The 22140-nt window shown below is 41.5% G+C and overlaps 1 protein-coding gene across 4 annotated transcripts in view; it reads right to left on the bottom strand.

Annotated features, from left to right (window-relative positions):
• Apba1 (amyloid beta precursor protein binding family A member 1) overlaps positions 1-22140 on the bottom strand; it is a 210200-nt gene that overhangs the window by 106667 nt on the left and 81393 nt on the right. The window lies entirely within an intron of this gene.

Genomic DNA, 22140 nt, shown 5'->3' with positions numbered 1-22140 from the left:
ATGTTCAGATGATGATGGACTGCTTACAAACACATCAGAGTCTCTAACCAGCTGCTGGGTCTCAGTGACAGATTTCAGGCAATGTGTCCTGGCTGCTCTTTATTGCTGTCACCAAGTTAGGGCTCATGGGAATAAGTGGGGCTTCAGAGGTTAATACCTATATTCAAAACTAACAATACAATATTTTGCCTTCCCATTTTAGCATAAGGAACTGCAGAATCGATGTTTTTCTTTCTTTTTTTACTGCCATTGTTGTTTTGCCTCAGAAGGTAGTCTGGGTGACCTTTGGTTGTTGCTGTTGGGACAAACATCCTAATTACTCTGTGTTATGAAGTGTTGAAGGCCCAGAGGTTCCATGCAATCTTTCGGTGCAAAATCCTGTGTACCATGAAATGGCAAATTGGAAACCCTTCAGTTTGAAAAAAAATCTGCTGTAGAGACAGATGTGGGCTCTCTGTTTTCCTCAGGTGGGCACCTCCGTAGCTGCTCTGCTGAAGATGTGGGGTTTGGGCTTACAGCAGAGAGGTAGAGATACACAGCAGGGGACAGAAATGACTGTCACTGCCAAGAGACTGAATGGAATATTTCTGAGGGTTTAAGGAGCTGTCACATGGCCCAAGGTGCAGGAAGAGTTGGGGGCCAAGGTTCTTGCACAAGAGGAACAGAGCTAGAATGATTGCTTGAAGAAGACAGCACCAATGGCTTTGGCTACTCCAGCAGATGATCTATGGATCTTTTTAACCATCATGAAGGTTTTGAAGAGTAAAAGCAAATGAAAAGTATTAGTGTCCACCTTCTAGGTGGTCCTCATAAGTTGGGTGATGACTGTGTCTACACTTAAGTGACATGTCACCTCCACTCTGCCTGGTACATTATGCTTTCCTCTTCAAATTTCAGCAAATATACACCACAGAGCAAGTGAGAGCAATCTGTTGATGGCTCATTCTTACACACAAAACAAAGATGTCCTGCATGAAATCAATTTACACGGAGTTCAAACACACACACTTCCGTTCTGCTCCAGGCAATGTATCCCTCCCACTTCTCCCAGGGAAGAGTTTAGCAAGCCCAAGTTGCAAAGATGAATTTACAAAATAACCTGTTCTTTTCTCCAGACGAAAATAGTAATGCATCCAAAGAGACATTAAAAAATCAGTGTCACTTTGGAATTGAAAGCAGACACTCCCCTAGCTGTTAAAGTGAATATTGATTATATTGCATCTTATTTCAGAGCAAAAACTTTAAAATTTATGAAATAATTTATTCACACTGTAGAAGCTACCTTGTCAGGTTTTACTTAGTTTTAAGACCAAGGTTCAATGGTACTTTCATTTTTACAGAATTTACATTCTATTTTTATAACAGAATTTTATAGAATCTATCAATATAATAGAACTTATGGAATATAAACTGGAAAATAGAGAACATGCTTTACAATATTGGCATTTATAATCATGTAAACCTTGTAAGGAGCAGTGTTTTTCTTTTAATCTAGTTTTTATGTGTATGGGTGATTTGCCTGCCTGCATGTCTGTGCACCAATGTGTGCAGTACCCAAGGAGGCCAAAAGAGGGCACTGGATCCCCTAGAACTGGAGTTACAGATGGTTGTAAGCCACTATGTGGATGCTGAGAATCCTTCCCAGGTACTCTAGAAGAGCACCAGTGCTCTTAACCACTGAGCCATCTCTCCAGACCCAGGAGGGCTCTTTGAAGAGCTGATTTCCTACCGTCACCATACTCATTCTTCCCCGTTTTGGGCACTGTTGTAAATGGATGTGTGTGTCACATACTGTCTATGCACAGACTGTGACTATGTGGTTTGGTGAGTTTGTGTGTGCATGATTGCCATCCTTCTATCTATAAATAACAGGATGCTGCCATCACCCCAGAAAACTTTTTGCCCTTTTCCAGCCAATAGCCCCTCTTTAGCCTGTATGTGGTTCCCATTCCTATTCCTATCACTGTAGATTAGATTTACTTATTCCTGAATGTCATAACAATGGAATCTTGCAGCATTTTTTTTTTTGTATCTGGATCCATTAGCTCAACAAGTAATTGCGAAGAATTCCCTATATTGCTGCATCAAACATCGCCTTGTAATTTTTTTTTATTGTAGACTAGAATACTTTTGTATGAATACTTCAACATTTCCACCCATCCATTCTCTCACTAATGGATACTGGTGTTGCTTCTGGTGTGGATAGTGTTTCAGATAGATCTTAATGGAGTTGAATACTGGGCTAGATGGACATAAGAAAGGAACTGATCAGAGAACGTTGTGGAGAGGGTGTGGAGGAGCTTGTGAGAGCCAGAGGATCAGGACACCTCCCTTGAGACAGTGTCTGTTAGATATGGCAGGGATACAGCATCCATAAAGTTTGAACAATATAGTTTCCTAAACCAGACCTACATAATGACTATAGCAGTTGGCACACTAATGGGGATGGGGAATATTTCACAAGCCCCACCTTAGATGAAGAACTAGATGCAGGCAATGGATTTGGAGGGAGAATTATTTTTCTCTAGGTATGAGAGCCCTGATAGGTTATCTGATCCTAAGTAGTCAGTCCTAGACACATGTGTATGTGAGCAATACTAAATGCACTCACTGCCATTGTTGTTTTGTGTGTGTATATATATATATATATAGTTGGCATTTTATATATATATACTTCTGAGTGCTTTCAATTCCAAAGTGACACTGATTTTTTAATGTCTCTTTGGATGCATTACTATTTTCGTCTGGAGAAAAGAACAGGTTATTTTGTAAATTCATCTTTGCAACTTGGGCTTGCTAAACTCTTCCCTGGGAGAAGTGGGAGGGATACATTGCCTGGAGCAGAACAGAAGTGTGTGTGTTTGAACTCCGTGTAAATTGATTTCATGCAGGACATCTTTGTTTTGTGTGTAAGAATGAGCCATCAACAGATTGCTCTCACTTGCTCTGTGGTGTATATTTGCTGAAATTTGAAGAGGAAAGCATAATGTACCAGGCAGAGTGGAGGTGACATGTCACTTAAGTGTAGACACAGTCATCACCCAATTTATGAGAACCACCTAGAAGGTGGACACTAATACTTTTCATTTGCTTTTACTCTTCAAAACCTTTATGATGGTTAAAAAGATCATAGACCATATGTGTTGTGTGTGTGTGTGTATGCATATATATACACACATACATATAATCCATAATATATACATATATATGGACATACATATCCATATATCCATAATAATTATAGAAGAAGTCATGAATCTGAGGAGGAAATGGGGGAGGGAGGAGTTAGAGAGCAGAGAAGGAAAGGTAAAAATGATATGTGTATTCATGTATGGAAATTCTCAAAAACTTATTAAAAAGTTTAAAAAAAAGAAATGAGCTGAGAATTCTAAGTTATCAGCATAGATATTTTTACAAATTTCTGGCAGAAATTAGAGCACATCTTGGTTACACTCTACAAAGTGTCTGAATCAGAATTATTAAGTATCCAGTTCAATCCTTTCGGCTCAGCACAGCGCTAATGAGTGCACAAGCGTGGGTAGAGTCCTTAGGGGCTTGCTGTCTTGTCTGCTAAAAAGGACTCTTTCTGGTCTCCGAAAAGAACAGTGACCTCCAAGCCTTCTCGCCAGGGCACACTAATGAGCAGAAAGCTATGGAGGAAGTATGTGTAACCCATGAAAATTCCTCATTCAGACAAGAAATTTAACCGATGAACATCATTCACAATGTGCAGCTTTAAAGTCACTCAAGAGTGGAGTTATTCAAAGGCCTCCTGTACTCACTGTTAGCCAAGATGATATGTAAATATTATAATCACCACATGTTGACCCTTGACTATCACATGGATTATCTTTGATCTGTGCAATTCACCTGTGCTGATAACCTAGTAATAACCACACGTTGATTCTTTTTTTTTTTTTTTTTTTTGTTTTTCGAGACAGGGTTTCTCTGTGTAGCTTTGCGCCTTTCCTGGAACTCACTTACAGAGATCCGCCTGCCTCTGCCTCCTGAGTGCTGGGATTAAAGGCGTGCGCACCACGGCCCGGCCCACACGTTGATTCTTATACATCACGTAAGTTTTCCTAAATCCTCACTACTCAATCAGTGCGCATTTTCCCCCATTGCAGAGCGAGACTCAGACTGGGGACATTAGGTAAACTCAGTCATATTCTTAGTATCTAGTAAAGCCAAACTTTGAACTGAGGTTGCCATATTCCAACGCCTAGTCATGCTTTACCCTAAGACCCCAGTAAGTTGGCATCCCATGGTTCCCACTTGTAGAAGACATGTAAATGCGCCTGACTCTCCCATGGTATTGAAGGCCTCAAATATCTCTATTCCAAAAGACCAGCACACAGACTCCAGAAGTTTCTATAGGCACACAGCCCTTTCAGGGCACTTAAATAGACAACAAAGATGTGTCTGATGTACTGAGAGGAACAGACACCAACAGTGCTCCATGCCACTCCAGTCAAAACATTGCATTTTTTTTGTCTTTGCTACATTAAAATAGAATGATTTGGATTGTGAGATTTTTGTCACTGCCTTTCAAACGGGACATGTACTTTAAAAATAGCTTGGAATGGCAGATGTTCTTAGGTTGAAAACACATGTAGTGGCAACATCAGATCCCAACGACAAGCCTCTGTATATGAGCTTTCTCGATTCATCCTGGTTCTGTAGTAAGAACATCTGTGGAGAAATCAGCTCCCTTTACAAGATGACGTATCTTCAGGATGTACTGCATACGTCAGCAGGTGATAGTGTGGAGAATCAGCTGAGAGAGCTGCTGGTGTTTCCAGTGTTTGGAGCATGTCCCGAGAAGGTGCCATTTACATAATTTAAGTATTCAGAACTAAACAAGGCAACAGCAGACGTGAACATTTCGTCACTGGATAATCATTCTGCTTGGAGACAGTCTACATCTCTTCTAAACATGATGTAATGATGGAAACCAATTTTAATGGCATTTGCATAACTCTTTTTCAGTGCAGAGAGGAACCAAGCCATAGCACTGAATTGTTCACTCAGCACTGAAATAGGCCTTCGACCAGTGTTTCTCAACCTGTGGGTCGCAACCCCCCTTGGATCTCATATCAGATATTTACATTATGATTCATAACAGTAGCAAAATTATAGTTATGAAGTAGCAACAGAATAATTTTCTGGTTGGGGGTCCCCACAACATGAGGAACTGAGTCTTAGCATTCAAAGGCTGAGAACCACTGCCTTAGGCTGTATGAAGGGAGGACAAAAGGATGGCTGTCCACCCCGAGCTGGACACCACAGACCTCCTAATCACCTGTCTGAAGGAGTGAGCAGTGGAAACTGGGGCTACCTAAGATAGCGTTTGTCTTTTCCATAGGCGTGTTTTCTGGGTTATGAAACACCTCCATACACGGGTGTTCGATCCTTGAAACTGTGCTGGTTGAGCAACAGTTGGGCTCACTCACTGTCGACACTTAAAAACTATCACCTCAGGGCTGGAGAGATGACGCGGTGGTTAAGAACACTGGCTGCTCTTCCAGAGGACCCTGGTTTGATTCCCAGCATCCAGATGGCAGCTCACAATCATCTGGAACAGCAGTTTTGAGGGATCTGACATCCTCTTTTGGCCTCTGTGGACACAGTATATCTGTGGTACATAGATATACATGCAGGAAAACACCTGTACCCATAAAACAAAAATTTAAAAATCTAGAAAGAAGTTTTAACAACAAAAATATGATCACCTTAATGTAGAAAAAGGTGTAAAGAGATAAGGATCTCTCACCAAATACTGACATCCTTGGGAAGTATAAATAGTAGAACAATTAGCAATATAAATTGCTATAGGTATAAATTTAGTAAATTTTTTGGCAAAACATATGAAAATTTATCATTTTAACAAGACACATCAAAAATTGAATGCCTTTTCTTCTTCATCATCATCATCATCATCATTTGTGTGTGTGTGTGTGTGTGTGTGTGTGTGTGTGTGTGTGTAATGTATTCATGGGCACCCACATTACAGAAATCCTTATGGAGGTTAGGGGGTTACTTGTGGGAAATGGTTCTCCACTTCCACCATGTGCTTTCTAGAGATAGAATTTGTCAGGTGTGTTAACAAGTGTGCCTTTTCCCACTGGGCCATCTCCCTGGCTCTCCACCTTATTGTGAGACAGGATTTCTCACTGAACTTTCAACTTGTCTTTTCCAGCTAGGCTGGTCAGCCAATGAGCCAAGGATCCATTGGTCTCTACTCCCGACTCCCAGTACTGGAGTTATACAGACTTCTGGGTCTTGTCTGGGTACTAGGGATCCGAACACAGGCCCTCATGCCTCTACAGTAAGTACCTTACCCATTGAGTCACTTCCCAAGTTTTATTAGAAATAAGTAAACTAAAGATGAGAGAGGATGCGTCATGCTTGCTTTAATTCCCATTTTGGTGATTTTTGGTGAATTGGGCAGCTTCTCAATGTACCCCAACTATCTGATTTTCTCTTGAGGGGATTGTCAAGTTCTCTGCTCACTTGTGTGGTGTGACCTCGATGTTATTCATAAAAATTATATAATCTGGTTAAATAATGAGGCTATTGTCCACTTAACTGTAAAATTTTGTGTATGATTTAGATACCTGATTAATCTAAGCTAAAGTTGAACTTAAAGTAAAGAAACAGTCTATGTGGCATGAACAGAGAAAACAACAACAAAACAGTCCACTTTTGTATTTATAACGTGACATGAATTGTTACTGGAGAAAAAGCCTAAGCTAATTCTTCAGCTGGGGACTCCGATGCAGTGAACTGAGTCTTTCATAGGAAGCCTGAAAGTACAGCAATTATTCAACATAACACCCAGATTTGCCGCTATCATGATGTGTCTCCAAATGTATATCAAGTGGAAAATATGAAATCAATTCAAATATACCTGTATGTGAAATAAAATGAAGTTTCCTCTCCTCATCAAGAATGAGCCACAGCCTCCCAAATGGTCATTTTGTTCACATATTAAAGTCTGAAGTCTTGGGCCTGATATAGGAAATCAGGGACATGCTGGACATAGCCACTAAGATGGACAGCCCGTCAGGGTTTATACAAATGCTAACAGAGGCAGCTTATACCAGGTGAAGAATTCCTATGCCCAGGCCCAATGTGTGACCCAGTACAGTTACGTTGCATTGCTCTGTGATGGAACCAATGACATTTGTTTTGAAAAGCACAGATCTGTGCACTGTATTTAATCTCTAGTGATCGGGTGAAGCTTCCCTCAATAGTTGCTTTAGTTCTTCAATTATAGTGTAAAATAAATGGTGACAGATTGTTTTATTCCTTCTATGTCAACCAAAACACCCACAGGATACACAATTTGGTGATCAAAGCTGGAACTGAAGGAAGTTAAGAATCACTCCAGAATACAGTCTGATATCTAATTTGCAAAGGCAGAGTACAGAAGGGAAATCAGTGAACATTCAACTAAAATATTCTCAGAGGCAGGGATCCATGGCAATACATGGACTCATTTCAAACTTGAAGAAAGCTACCTGTGGGAGACTGCTGGGCTACTTTGGGATCACTGCACTCCATCAGCCTAAAAATGGAGCAGTCTGTGGAATTTTGAGGTCAACAAGAGATGCAGAAGAGACACTGAAGCCTAACAAAGTGAAGGGCTAGCCTGCATCCTTTATAAGTGGTTAAGGATACCCCAGGCTTACAAATTAGGAGTACCTAAGTCTTGAATACTGCAGCTGTGATAATGAACGATGTTATTCACACATCATGAAAAAAGCTGAGACAAATAAATGTCTAAGTAGAATTTGTATAATTACCATGGTAAACCATGTGCTTATTCAACTCCACACAGAGAATCTATGGTCCAACAGTGTGGGCTCTTATTCTAGATGTAAATACAATGTAGCCACAAGAAGAAAGACATTTAATCTGTTCTTTCATGTTTTCGGAGAAAGACTTCATCCAACCTTTCTAAGAGAATTTCTGAGGACCAGGAAGAAAGAAATCCAAATTCATCACAGAATATATATACCAAACTTTACACAAGGGGCTTATTACACACACACACACCGTCTCCTGATTTCCTCCACTCCTCCAAATAGGAAATGTTTGTAACATGGAAATGACTGGTTGGGAGGCATATCCATGGACGATGCCATTCCTCCCTTGAAGAAAACTAGTTATGAGTCTATCAGAGAGTATGACGAGGTAGGATGGTAACAGAGGCAGATGATGCATCTTTACCATGATGCTTCAAAGTAGAAGCCTCATGCTGCGGAGCGCTTTTGCTCCATCCAGCTGGCTTTTGCCTTAAGAAGATGCCTGGCTTACCCTTCCTAGATGCTTCTTTTGTGGCCTTACACCCAATCCGTATCAGTGCCTGAACTTGACACAGTCAGAAGTCAAGTTCATATACAGGTATTGTTTGAATTATTCTCTGATCATCTTCTGTCTGTCTGAGCTATCATGTTCTTTTGAGGGATGTGTGCTTGCACATCTGTTTACTATAACATTACTATAAAATTGCTGACTTCTTGCCACATTTATTTAGAGGGTTCAGGCTCAGGACTTCTATACTTTCCTAGTGATTGATTCCTAAAACATTGTCTCTGTGTGAAAGCACTTCCCCTCCACCTTTTTGGTGTATGTGGAGCATATGTGAGCACATGTTTGTGTGCGTGCATACATGTGTGTTATATACATTAATAAATTACTCTGTCTTATGAATATTAATTTAACTGGCTCTCTTTTCCATTCTTGACTACCTATTCCTTTTCTGTATTTTCTCCTCTCCTGATCTTTACTAGATTGATAAATAGATGTACTATTTTACTAATATCTTCTTAGTTCTCTCTCATCAGTCCATGAAAATCAGATATTCTGTCACTACTGTTTTTGTGACTACTTTAAAAATGTTTTTAACATCATCTCAAACTTAAATAACACTCTACTTTCTCTAGAGTGAAACAAGGATCTTCAACTTTTCTGGCTCCAATCCCCATCTCCTGCCTCCCATGGTTATTAGTGTGTCAATTTTATCTTGCTTAAAATGCCTTCCCATCAAACTCATGTTGTTGTTAGTCAATGTTGGCTTAAATGAAAACACTTATGTGCTACTTATCCCCTTCATTGTTCATTATTAAAACCCACTCCAGACTTCTCAGTTCTATCTCATTTTTCAGGAAATGTGTCTTCTGTAGTTACTTAGTATATAAAAAAACAAAATTAACAATTTTTTCTTATGCACTCCTTCTTTGTAAACAATATTCTTTTGTAGAGGAGGCTTGGGATACACACTAGGGAGGTGTGGCATATGAATGTGAGCAAAAGCTGTTCAGGACAATGAACTTCGGGTATGCACACAACCAGGCAGATACCACCCAGATCAACTTAAAACATTTCATTCCACCAGATGGCTCTCTCATACCCCTGTCTCTCAGTTCCCATCTCTGCCACTCAGACAGCTATTCCTAGCCATTAGTTTTTTTCCTATTTTAAATTTCATATAAATAAACTGCACAGTAATCACTCCTGTTTCAGCCTTTTCACTCAGCACTGGTTTTGAACTCCACAATGTTTTTGAAGATTGCTGTGTTTATCTATAATTTTTTCTTCTTTCTCACTGTGTATCCCATGTCATTATCGCCCTGAAGTGATAGTTTAAGAGGGTATAGAATTCTGGGTCAATAATTACTTTTCTCATATTTTGAAAAGATTATTCCAATGTCTTTCAGTCTTCATTATTGCCAAAAAGCTTTATCCTGTCGATGCCACTGCTTTTCCTTTGAGGACCAGTTCCCGTGGCTATTTACTCTCTCCCCTCTAGGCTTGAATGCTTCCTTCGTCTTTCGTGTTCTAAAATTCCATGTTACATCATGGTGCCAATTTGCTTTTGGTAATACTTAAAGAATTGGCAGAAGTCAACGTGATTCAGCAGTCTATGGCCTTATGACCTTTTCATTCAGAAGCTACCTCAGACATCTCAGACCAGGAGGGAAGATGTGGACTCCCACAGAATACCAGTTCATAGGAGAGTATGATGGAGAGAGATTTAATTCTTCTTCAGAAGGACCATAAGGTGCTCAGCCCATAGGGTTTATATTGTATGTTGGCTCTTTGCATGCACAGGTCAGGTCTTATCTACACCCCTTATAGGCATGGGAACTAAGGCAGAGTCTATTTCCAGGGCTAGCAGCCCCCAGCACCATTACTTGTCTTATCTAGATCCTCTGAGTTTCCACTTTCTTTCTCCTACCTGATGGTTTCTTTCTTTCGTTATTAAAAATATATTGTATATGTATGGGTGTTTTGACTGCATATGTGTCTATGCACCATGTACATGCCTGGTACTCTTGGGCATCATCAGAAGAGGGCATCAGATAATGCCCTGGAACCAGAATTGCAGATGGTTTTGAGCTATTGTGTGGGTGCTGGGAATCAAACCTGGGTCCTCTGCAAGAACAGTCAGTGCTCTTAACCTCTGAGCTATCTCTCCAGCCCTTCTTTTTCTTTCTTTTGATCTCAATTATCATACACTAGAAATAATACATAAATAAAAATAATAATAAAAAGATTTAACCAGTTTTTACAACTCTGCATGGACTTCTACCATGTTGCTAGAAGTGGCATGTTTCCCTTACTTTTCTGCCTTACACCTATAGACTTGTGAGTGATTGACAGTCGGGTTTCTATAGGTAGAGACTTAAATCTGGGTCATTACTATCACAGCCAACTTGAGCAACCGCCTGCTATTTTGTTTTGTTTTCAAGACAGGGTTTCTCTATGTAGTCCTGGCTGTCCGGGATCTCCCTCTGTAGACCAGGCTAATCTCAAAGTCACAGAGCTCTGCCTACCTCTGCCTCCCAAGTGCTAGGATTAAAGGTGTGTGCCACCACTGCCCGACTACCACCTCTTACTAAGGAGCTGGATCTAATACTGCATAATCTGTGTGACTGATGGGCAGGGCTCGCTGATGCCCAGGAAACCGACTGTACTACTCACACCTTTCACTTGGACCCCAGCAAAACGAGCTGATTGTCTTTTAAACAGTTATTTCTATGTCCTAAGCAAGTTGCATTTTAATGAGGGTAGTCAGAGTACTGTTGATCTCCAGACAGCCCCGTTACAACTCACTAGCGATTTTATACCAGATATCCAAGTCTTTGTTTCCTTATCATCAAGAGAAAGATAATAAAAATTCTTACCTTAGTGCACTATTGTGAAGACCAAGGATGTGGCTGCATATAAAGGAGGTGGCACTCAGTAAGACCTTCTCGGTCATTAATATTATTAAACATGTGAATTTATTAGTTAATTTGCCTACCCAGGAAGCAGATAATGCATAAGTTGATATTCCAGACACAAGGAAGATATATTTCATGAAAAGGAATAAAATTGAATAACTAAATGAAATAGTGAAGACTCTGTATACATTGGATACAATGGCAAACCCTTGTATGCAAGAATACTATATAAGTCTGCAGTGGATGCCTGAAACTTTGGACAGTGGATAATATATATATATATATATATATTATGATAATGTGTGCCTGCCTTATCAATTAGACACAGTTAGAGGTTATCAATAACACAAAAAATGAAATGGACCTATAATAATGTACTGTAATGTATATAAATGAAATCTCTGTCTCTTGATCTCTAAACAGGGTAATTCCTCAGTGATCTGCATCTTATTTTCAGACCATGGTGAGTGTAGAAAGCAAAACCACAGAGAAGAGGAACTACTCTCTGTAAAGTAATTCTTTTCAAATTCTACTCAACCAAAGACCACGCTCTTGTAATTTCCTCAGGGTTAGAGAAATATTTTAAAGTCCAGAGAAAATTAAGATATCAAGACATACCAATGCACAGTGAGGCAGGTCTTGTCGCACTGTGTGATTCAGTGCCTGGAGATGAGGAACCACACTGAAGAGTGTATTCTGTAGTGGTGGGCTTCTGTGAGGGTGTGACTCCCTGCAGGCTCATAACAAACGGCACACTGGCTGGGTGTGAGGATCCCTGGTTCCGTGTTTTAGGGAAATAATAATATTATGGCGAGAGTGATGTCACCATTCTATATAATGTGTCCTGGGTGCTGAGGGCCTGAGTGAAGTAGTAACTTCAGATGGGCAGTAGAACAGATCACGCCACATCATCAAAGAAGACTTAATAAAGATCATCATCTGCCACAGCCTCACAGCCTCACGGGAGCCTCGACGGGGGTTGATTTGGGGCTACAGTGGCTCTGCCCATCCTATAATTTACTATTTATGGCTCTAGGAGACGAGGGTATAGGTGACTGTGGTTACTATAGCAATCATTTCTGCTATTTGGTATCTAACAGAGAAGTGAGGGGAAGGTGATCATTTTCCTAAGTTAGATTATTCATTTTTTTCCCCAAGAAGCATCAGCTGTAATTATTTTCTGCACTCTAAATATAGAGGGCAGTTTCCATATACACTTAAGAGGAGTTAGCTGGTCCCCGTAAGTCAAATCAAATATTGATTTCAATCACAGCAAGATTGTACTCTTATTGTAAATATTATCAGTACTTTCAAAGCACTGATTTTTACTGATTCTACTTGTATTTCTGCTTTAATCAAAAGGTTAACTATCAATATAAGGATGGCAAACATTTATGCACACACACATGTACCTGTATTTACAAATAGTGTGCTTAGTCTGTTTAAAGAGAACAAACTAAATCTGTCTAAATAGAAATTTAAAAATCATTTATCTTATTATTATTTTTATTATTATTATGATGATTATGTGTATCATGTGTTTGTAGTGTCTATGAAGGTTGGAAGAGGGCATCAGATGCCCTGGGACTGAGGTTACAGATAATCATGAACTGCCATGTGGGTGCTGGGAACCTAACTCAGGTCCTCTGGAAAAGCAGCCAGTGTTCTTAACTGCTGAGTCATCTCTCCAGTCCCCCAAATAGAGAATTTTAATTCCAAACTTCAATATACGACAGTGCTCTTTTATAATACTGATTTTAAAAAACCAACCAAACAAGAAAGTTAAAAACCAGTCTAACAAAATGGTATTGGCAGACAGGAACACTGTAGAAAAACAATTACTTAACACTTACTATCAATTCCATACAAGGTTATTTATACAATTTAGCTTATTTCTTTGGAAATAAATGTTTTCTTGAACAGAAATTAAAATCAGACGACACATAAGGCCTTCTGCTCAGCTTTGCTCTGGCCTTTGGCAGCCCTAGGCCAGGCCATTTTATTTGTAAATCGAAGCCTTTTTCACGGGACTCTCAAGTCTATCTTATCTTATAAACCAATGGTTCTTAGCCTGTGGGTCGTGACCCCTTTGGGGGAATCAAATGGACCTTTCACAGGGGTCTCCTAAGACCATGGAAAAACACAGATATTTTTATTACAGTTCATAACAGTAGCAAAATTACAGTTATGAAGAAGCAACAAAAATAATTTTATGGTTTGGGTCACCACAACATGAGGAACTGTATTAAAGGGTCGAAACATTAGGAAAGTTGAGAACCACTGCTATAAACTTTAAATGACCTGAATTGGAAAGACCCTAAATATAATAGGTTATAGAATCTTGCACATATTGATTCTATCATGGGTAAAATTAGGTAAAAAGTATAGCTAGTTCCAACTGTCATTTTTCTCCCTAGAAATGACTTGTTTTCCCCATTCATAAAACAGACTTTGAAATTAAAAATAACCAAAACCCAAAAAAAACCCCACAACAACAGCAAAAACACCTATAAGTGAATGTCCCCTCTCAGTAGCAAAGGGGACAACATCAGAGCTTCTCTTTGCTGGGCAAAGCTGCCCTGCTGCTAACATAGTTCTCAAGATACAATTTCTATCCTCTGAGGTGAAAATATTCCATGCAATTTGGAAGTAAAAAGGTTACTATGTGGATTAATATAATCAACGTGGTTTGCATGGTTATCAAAGCAGGGCAGGGCCATAAACCTGTCCTACTTCACCTGGTGCCCATGTACAGAGAATATAACACTTCCAATTTAACAGATAACTTGACTTTCGTTTTTAACCAACCTTTCTAGAGAGACTGGTCGGTCCATCAAGACCAGATGCAGTCTCCCTGCTCAGCAGCTTAGTGTCAGTGGCTCCTGACACTCTGGTGACCAGCTGTCCCCAGGCTGCGGAGAGGACAGGAAGGAGGGCCTTCTGGCTTTGCCAGCACTGATTATTTCCATAGTACCCACTGGGCTTTTGTTGATGTGAAAGTCACTAGGACAGAGTGTCAAGGAACACAAGCTACCCACTCAGAACAGCACAGCCGCTCCTCAATGTGGCTTTCACCGAAGCTGCAAAGTATCTCAGAGGCCTTGTCTTCCACAAGTGCACAAAAAATGTGACTCCCCAGCCCTGAATTCCAGAACCTCTGCCCCAGCTTTCGCTCCGACTTCTGCACTTCTAATGAGCACGTCTCAGTTTGTGGCAGGCGGGCGATGGAACTCACCCCAGAACACAGCTAATCTGAAGAGCACTGGAGAAGCAGGGGCAATTTCATCTCTGCGGCAATGCTCTGGACCCAGTGACACCTGAAATGGACTCAGTACCAAATGACAATCTCCTCCCAAGAGCTCTATGAATATTAATAGAGCCATTACAGAGCGACATCTAAAAACAAAAGCACGTCTTCACTTTCAACTGCAACATTCCTGAACTACCAAAGGCCCATTTCCTCTCATTTTCACAGGTCATGGTGTGCATTTCAATGAGGTGGGCTTGTCTTTATAAGTGAAGTTAGGAGGTCACATGACTCCTGTGTGCTCTTGCTCAGCTAGCCACAGGGATAGCCATGACTTTGGTCTGTCAAACTCTAAGTAAATACCCGATGTATGCTCTATTTGGTGAGCAATCAGGACGAGGTAGGCGATGCCATCTCACAGCCATCAGAGTGGCTACTGTATGAAAATCAGAAAACAATTTGGGCAAGACTGGAGAAAGCGGAACCTTAGAGCATTGCTGATGGAGATGGAGGGTGGGGCAGCTGCTATGGGAGCTAGAACACTGTTCCTGAAAAAATGAAAATGGAATGACCATATGCCCCAACAGCTCCTCCTCAGTGGGTTTCTACTCATGACCAATGAAATCCTGGAGCAGAGAGTACCAGAACACTTCTAGGAATACAATAGTAGTAAAGGAGTCAGTTGAAAAGCTGCAGACTGGGTAACTAGGGAAGAAGAAGGCTATCTTCCTTTGGGGCTCCTCGGATAGCATGGGGCATAGGGCCCTGAAAAGGAAGCATCCCAAAATGTCTGTTCTAACCTTGGAGCCACAGCAGGAAACAACTGCAGAAACCTCCAAACCACCAAAATATGAAGGTGAAGGGAGGCACATGTCAGGCAGACTCCTAAGCTCATTGATCATCTTGGAGGCCATCTGCTCAAAGACTCTCCTGGTTGCAATGTGTCTTCCCTGCTCCAGGGCCTCCCAGTGTGTCCTGAAACACTGCAGTGTACTTCTGCCCTAGACCAACTGTGTGAGACCTGAGGAAAATACACAGTGAGCGTGGCACCATCTGCCCATTCCCATTTCCTCAAGTATCTACCCACTAATGATCCAAGCGGCATATCCCGAAGTCAGCCCTCTGTGGAGCTTCATACCCAGATGGCCAAGGGCCTATTACATATCACCTTGCAGCTACTGTAATTTCTCCCTAAGTAGCATGCCATCTTCTACTCCCATCACGATGCTTCTCCCACAAGACATCACTTCTGTTGATATCGGGGTAAATAACTTGACAGCCGCCATTTCCCAGGTAGCACTGTGGCAGAAAGACTTCATCTTTCTCTACCACGTTCCATGTCCTCTCACTCAGCCAGTCCTTCCTGTGTTAGGTACACCATACCACCTCACACCCATAATGTCTGTTCTTCACCTTGACCTCAGCGTGGCTTCCAACTGGCCCTTTTTAGTTGTTTAGTCTTTCCTAAAACATTCTCCATTCGGAAGACAGTGCCCTTTCTACAACACATGTCTACCTGATCATGTTCCTTTTCTGTTTTAAAATGCTTTTGTGGTTTCTACCATTCTAGAGCAAGACAGTGGCCTTCCGCTCAGAACCCAGGAAGAATGGCCTGTGCTGGCAGACTCCTCAGAAAACTCCCTTTACAGCCCTCAAAAAAAAAAAAAAAAAAAAAAAAAACCATCATATCTTTGGTCAAAAATACACAGTAAGAGAGCTGGGCCAGGAAGAGAGATGGTTGCACTCTTGTGCAGCCTAGGCTTCCTAGGTGCTTTGCCCAGCTGTGCCTGGGAGACAAGGGATCATGTTTCAATTGTAGAACTAGAAGCCACGGGAATGTCCACATGTACCAGGTGGAATTTCTCAGAAGGTCCATGACCCCATGTTAACGGTAGCAGCAGAGGGAAGCCTCAGCAGCAACCACAGCTTTCTCTAAACCTATGACGAATCACTTATTTCGCTAAATGTCTAAATCTGGGGAGAAAGATTCTAGCCAAGCACTCTAGATTTTATGGCTTAATCCATTATTTGAAACAAGGGAACTAATTACATCTCCCAGTTAATTGTTATAAAAATACAGCCAGAACGCGTGCATTCTATCATGGGTACGCCAGCAGAATGAGCAACAGCCTTCCCCAGAGTTTCTGGCTGCCTCTGCTAGAACTTTCAGTGTGTCTTAAAATGGACTCACGACCCTCTTGTTTTCAGTCAGCAGTGGAAGAGGACAGAACTCTACAATTATGTAGCTTAGAACTGCGGTCATTTGGGGTTCTTGAAAAGCAAACGCATGGGTTCTTTGGGCAGTGACACAAGGAAGAGGCTAAGAATGAGTCCTGCCCTTGAGTTGCTGTGTGTGTACTCATGGTCCATATCTGGCTCTCCAGATGTTACATGGCGGCATTAACAGTGTCTGCCTAGCGAGATTATCATAAAGACAAAGAAAACGATGGGAGTCGAGGTTTAGGACAGTGTCTGGCAAGTCTTGGACAATCCCCATCCGCTCTGTTACTTCCAACCAGGACTGTCAGAGGTGTATGGGAGCCACTATTTCAGGCATGAACTCTGCAGAAGTGCCTAATATTCACAGTCTGACCTGTTAGTAAGAAAGGATGTTCAAAACTCAAAGATGCAGGAGAAGGAACAAAGGTTGACCCCTTCCCTCAACGTAATGTTCACTTAGCTACAGGCAGATATATGTTAATTTTGTCACTTTTCCAGGAGGCTACCTTTTCATTGAGGTGTGGCTTTATACACATCATCACATCACATCTGTAAGCTGGACAGGTGTTCCTAAAATGTGGTTTTCACGTAATAAATGAAAGCCAAACAGAACTTTACATACTATACAAGTATGAGACTATATGTTACATATGTTGATTTCTACATATTAAAGTATATGTATGTCACTGGTATTCAACTGGGGGCCAATTTATTCCCACACCCAAGATATTTGTCAATGTCTAGAGCCACTTGCTATTGTTGTGTGTGTGTGTGTGTGTGTGTGTGTGTGTGTGTGTGTGTGTGTGTAGACAGGAGGTAAAGGCCAGGGATGCCACTAAGCTTCATACACTGCACAGTCCATGTACTATGGCTAGATACATACAGTTCCCTCAAAGGCTTATGTTTTGAAAACTTGGTCCTTGACTGGCAGAACTATCAAGGGGATTGGATCACAAGGGCACTAACTTCATCAATGAATAAACCTACTGAGGACTTCATAGCTGAATGGACTCTTAAGAAGTGAGGTCTCCTTGTTGGAGGAAGCAGGTCACTGGGGGTGGGGGGTATGCCTTTGAAAGTATACACTCCCTCTGCCATGACCTATCTTGCCTCAGACCCTAAGCAATGGTCTTGGACAGAAACCATGAGACTCAATAAATCTTTCCTCCTTTAGGTTTCCAAAGCATTTTGTCACAAAGACAAAACACTAAGATACTCATGGAGAAGAGGCTGAGGTTAGGCTGGTGTGGGGCAGCAGGACCAATGTGCAATTCCGACTTCTAGGCATGATATGGCTGTTATACTCTTGAATTCACAGAATCTGCGGTTACCCGAATAAGAGCTCCACAAGATTGGGCCTCTGGAACACCCTGTCATAGAAAGGGGAGGGGCTCACGCCCTTTATTCCCCCCCCCCATGAGGACTTAACAATGGTTGATGAGGAGGGAGAGGTTTTTTTTTTTTTTTTTTTTTTTTTTTTTTTTTTTTTTTTTTTTTGTGTGTGTGTGTGTGTGTGTGTGTGTGTGTGTGGTAGCCACTGGTAAGGTACCCCCACTCCTGTAAAGAGCTCTAATAAAACCCACCGAGTCACACCCTCCAACCCCAAAAGACTCAAGAGAAAGTAGAAGAGGACTCATAAGGAAGAGGAAGAGGGTTAGCAGGAGGGGGGTCGTGTCAAGAGAGGGTAAGGGGTTGATAGGATTCAAATGCATTATATACATGCATACAATGTCATAATGAAACCCACTATTAATCAGTATCTGCTAATACAAACATTTTTAAAGACCTGACTAACATATCCCCCTACAAACAATGATCCAGTGCCGAGGTTGAGCAACTCTGAAAAGCCTATGCACCTATTTCTAATTTGCATACTAATGAGGCTGCCAGGGGCAAACGCTGCTACTAATATGACGAGGAAACTTTGTGCACAGGACTTAACAGTCTTCTGAAACAACAGCAACAGCAACCTCCAAACCACTGGACTACCGGAGTGAGTGCCAGGCTTCAAACTGGGCGGGGGTCCTCTTGTTTTCTCCTGGGAGAACACTGTTTCAAAATCCCATCACCACAGAAAATAAAAAACTTCCTAGAGTCTTTTTTTCTTCCTAGACAGAGAAGAGTAGTTGAATGGAGCTCTAGAATGGATTAAGTCAGGCTGCCAAGCATGCACTTTTCACTATGAGACACACTGTGGACTCCTGTCTCCCTGCCAGGTGGGTCAGGATTGAGGAGAGGATTAAATACATTCTCAGATAGAGTCTGAGAATATTAATTGGGTATCAGGGGAAGCTTGAAGAGGCACATAATACATTGCCTGTCCTTCTAGGGCAGTGGTCCTCAACTTTCCTAAAGCTGAGACCCTTTAATACAGTGCCTTATGTTGTGGTGACCCCCCAAGCCATAAAATTATTTTGCTGCTACTTAATAACTGTAATTTTGCTACTGTTATGAATCATAATGTAAATAACTGATACGCAGGATATCTGATATAAGACTCCTGCAAAGGGGTCTCAACCCACAGATTGAGAACCACTCTTCTAGAAGATGGGCATGGTACAAGCTTGGGACTTAAAGCCTGCTTACTACATCTTTATAATAAAAAGATTTATTTTTACAAACTTTAAATATGTGTATATGTGCATGGGTATGTGCATGTGAATGCAGGTTCCTGAAAAGGCCAGAAGAGGTTGTCAGAGTCCCCCCTCATCTCCCCGCCCCCACCGAGCAAGAGTTAGAGGAGGTTGTGAACTGCCCAGCTGGGTCCTGGGAACTGATCTGTGGTCCTCTCCATACTCCACATCCAACTCTATAGCCCTCAGCACATCTTAGTAAGAGTCATTTGCTGGGCCTGGGGATATAGCTCAGTGATACAGGACTTGCCTCACATGTACAAGCTTCAGGGTTTGCTTCAACTGGCCACACCCATACAAGCAAAAAATTAAAGTGCCCCTTCCCAAAAGATAGAGTCTGAGAATATTAACAGGGCATCTGTGAAGCTTGAAGAGGCACATAATGTGCTTAGTTCATTTATGTTTAATATAAATGGTATTGGGTGTTTACTACATACTAGGCAATGAGAACACAAAGGACTGAGACGCATCCTTGGCTTCCCGTGGCTGGAGATGGAGATGGAGGCTTTCATAACAGAAGAACAATATCAATGTGGTGGTATCACCTGATGTTCATAGAATCTTATCAAAAAACCAGATGTCATGATCTGGGGAGCTGTGGCAGGTTCTCTAGCAAGCAGAATGCCTTCCTCAGTTTTCAAAGGATGCAGAATGTTGGAGGGGTACTGTGCAAAGGCACAGAGGTCTACTCTGGCAGGGTACCCAAGGGGGGTTTAACACTGGATTCCTGGAATGGCAAGAATCTGCCAGCATGCATGCCAAGATTCTCAATGTTATAACAAGAAATACATGCTGGAGCCAGACATATAAACACGGCAGGGTTTGCTTGCTTTGTATGTGTGCATGTAATGCCTGTCCTTGCATGTGTACATATGCTGCATGTGGATATGCATATACATGTGTGAGATCATGTGTGTGGAGCCCACAGGCTGATGTCAGGGGCCTTCTGCTGTTACTCTTCACCTTATTTTTTGAGACAGGATCTCTCACTGAACCCAGAGTTCACCAACTGAGCCTGAGAGCTCCAGGGATCCAACTGTCTCTGCTCCCCTATCCCCAATATTAGAGTTATAGGCAGGCATGAGACCATGTCTGACTTTTACACAGGGGCCAGAGACTCGAACTCAGGTCCTCATGCTTGCACGGCATATGCTTTACCAAACTGACCCATCTCCCTAGCTCCTAAATGTAGTTGTGATAGCATAAAGTTAGGAGTTCTCATCATTGCATATGACTATTTTTGAGACTGTTTATTTTATAATCTATTTTTGATCTTGTTTTATTTCAAGACAGGGTCTCACTTTGTAGCCATGGCTGGCTTGGAACTCCCTATGTAGACCAGGCTGGCTTCAAACTCCACCTGCCTCTGCCTCCTAGATTCTGAGACTAGAGGCATGTGGTGCCACATCTGCTTCTTCTTTATCTTAAATTCGAAGTGACTCTCCCAAAAGAGTTTGGAGCTTTTTCTAATAGAGATTTATAAACAGAATTTAGCAGAATGGTTCCCCAAAAGGAGACAAAACTTTTACAGTCCCAGGATGCCCCTTTCTAGCCTGCTCTGCTGCTGGTCTAAGGAGCCAGGAGATGCAGTAGAGAAGTGTCCATCACCTACTCTGTATCATTTTCACCCAAATGACAGATTCTAACAACACAGCTGCAGGCTAGCTTCTGCGCTCTCCCTGCATAGCACTGTGGGGGCCACATACAAATGTGAGCAGACTCTGAATTAGATCACACTTCACTCCAGAGCTACCGGTCCCCGAAGTCTTTGAGGACAGTCTGGGTTGTTTCTCTTGGTTTGTTTGTGAATCAGCTCAAAGAAAAAGAAATATTGTGTTAATAAATCAACAAGAACAACTTGAGCACAATAAAACAAGTCCCTTCTGGCTTCCATTATTATTACATTGACAGAGTAATCCTCCTTGCAGCTAAGGGTGGAGGGGGCCTCTGGGAGGCCTGTGTCACAGCACCCAGAACTCTCAATCTCCCCAGTTCTCCACTGCTCTGGGGCTGTGGGGAGGCCAGTTGCCCGGGTTTAAGAAGCTATGGTGTTAGGAGGGTACTGTACAGACTTCGGACTTCTCACACCCTCTCTCCAAAATTTATTTCTTTGTAAATCTAAAGCCAGGTGGGATGTGAAGCAGAAACATAGTTTTTATCATCAACTGGCAACTTTAGAAATTATAAGATGGTAAACATATGAATTATTGAATGAATGCCAGGGCTGAGAAATCGCTTTGTCAATAATTCCAGGATTAGTATTACATATGCTAACTTTCTAATCATGAAGTCCACACAATTCACTGAACCAATTCTTTCTCTATAACATGGAATATTATATAGATGCTATCTTTTCTGAGAATACTTCATTACATGCATAATAAAATTCCTCACTAGAATGTTAAATGATACATATAAGATATAAAACTATGTAATTATGACCATATTTTTAAAGTGGACATACACAGAGAAGGAGAGGAAGGAAGGAGGGGCAGAGAGAGAGAAAGTAGGAGAGGGATGGGGAGAGGGACAGGGAGAGGGACAGGGAGAGGACAGGGAGCGTGCCAAACTACTAATGGTAGTTTTGGGATGGTAGAATTATCTTTGTACTTTTTTTCAGCTTCTGAAAGGAACATCTACCACTGTACAAGGAAAATCGTCACAGCTTTTCCATGTTCCTAGTGTTGCTATCATTTTCCCAACAATATAAGATTCTATTAATTATTACTCTTTTGAGAAGAAAAGCAAATCACGTCAATTTTTTTTTTTTGAGACAGGGTTTCTCTGTATAGCTTTGTTGCCTGTC

This window comes from Peromyscus leucopus, chromosome 1 (genome assembly GCF_004664715.2).
Source record: "Peromyscus leucopus breed LL Stock chromosome 1, UCI_PerLeu_2.1, whole genome shotgun sequence".
Taxonomy (NCBI): domain Eukaryota; kingdom Metazoa; phylum Chordata; class Mammalia; order Rodentia; family Cricetidae; genus Peromyscus; species Peromyscus leucopus.
Note: the sequence above shows the minus strand (reverse complement) of the source record. Positions and strands in the feature narration are given on the sequence as shown.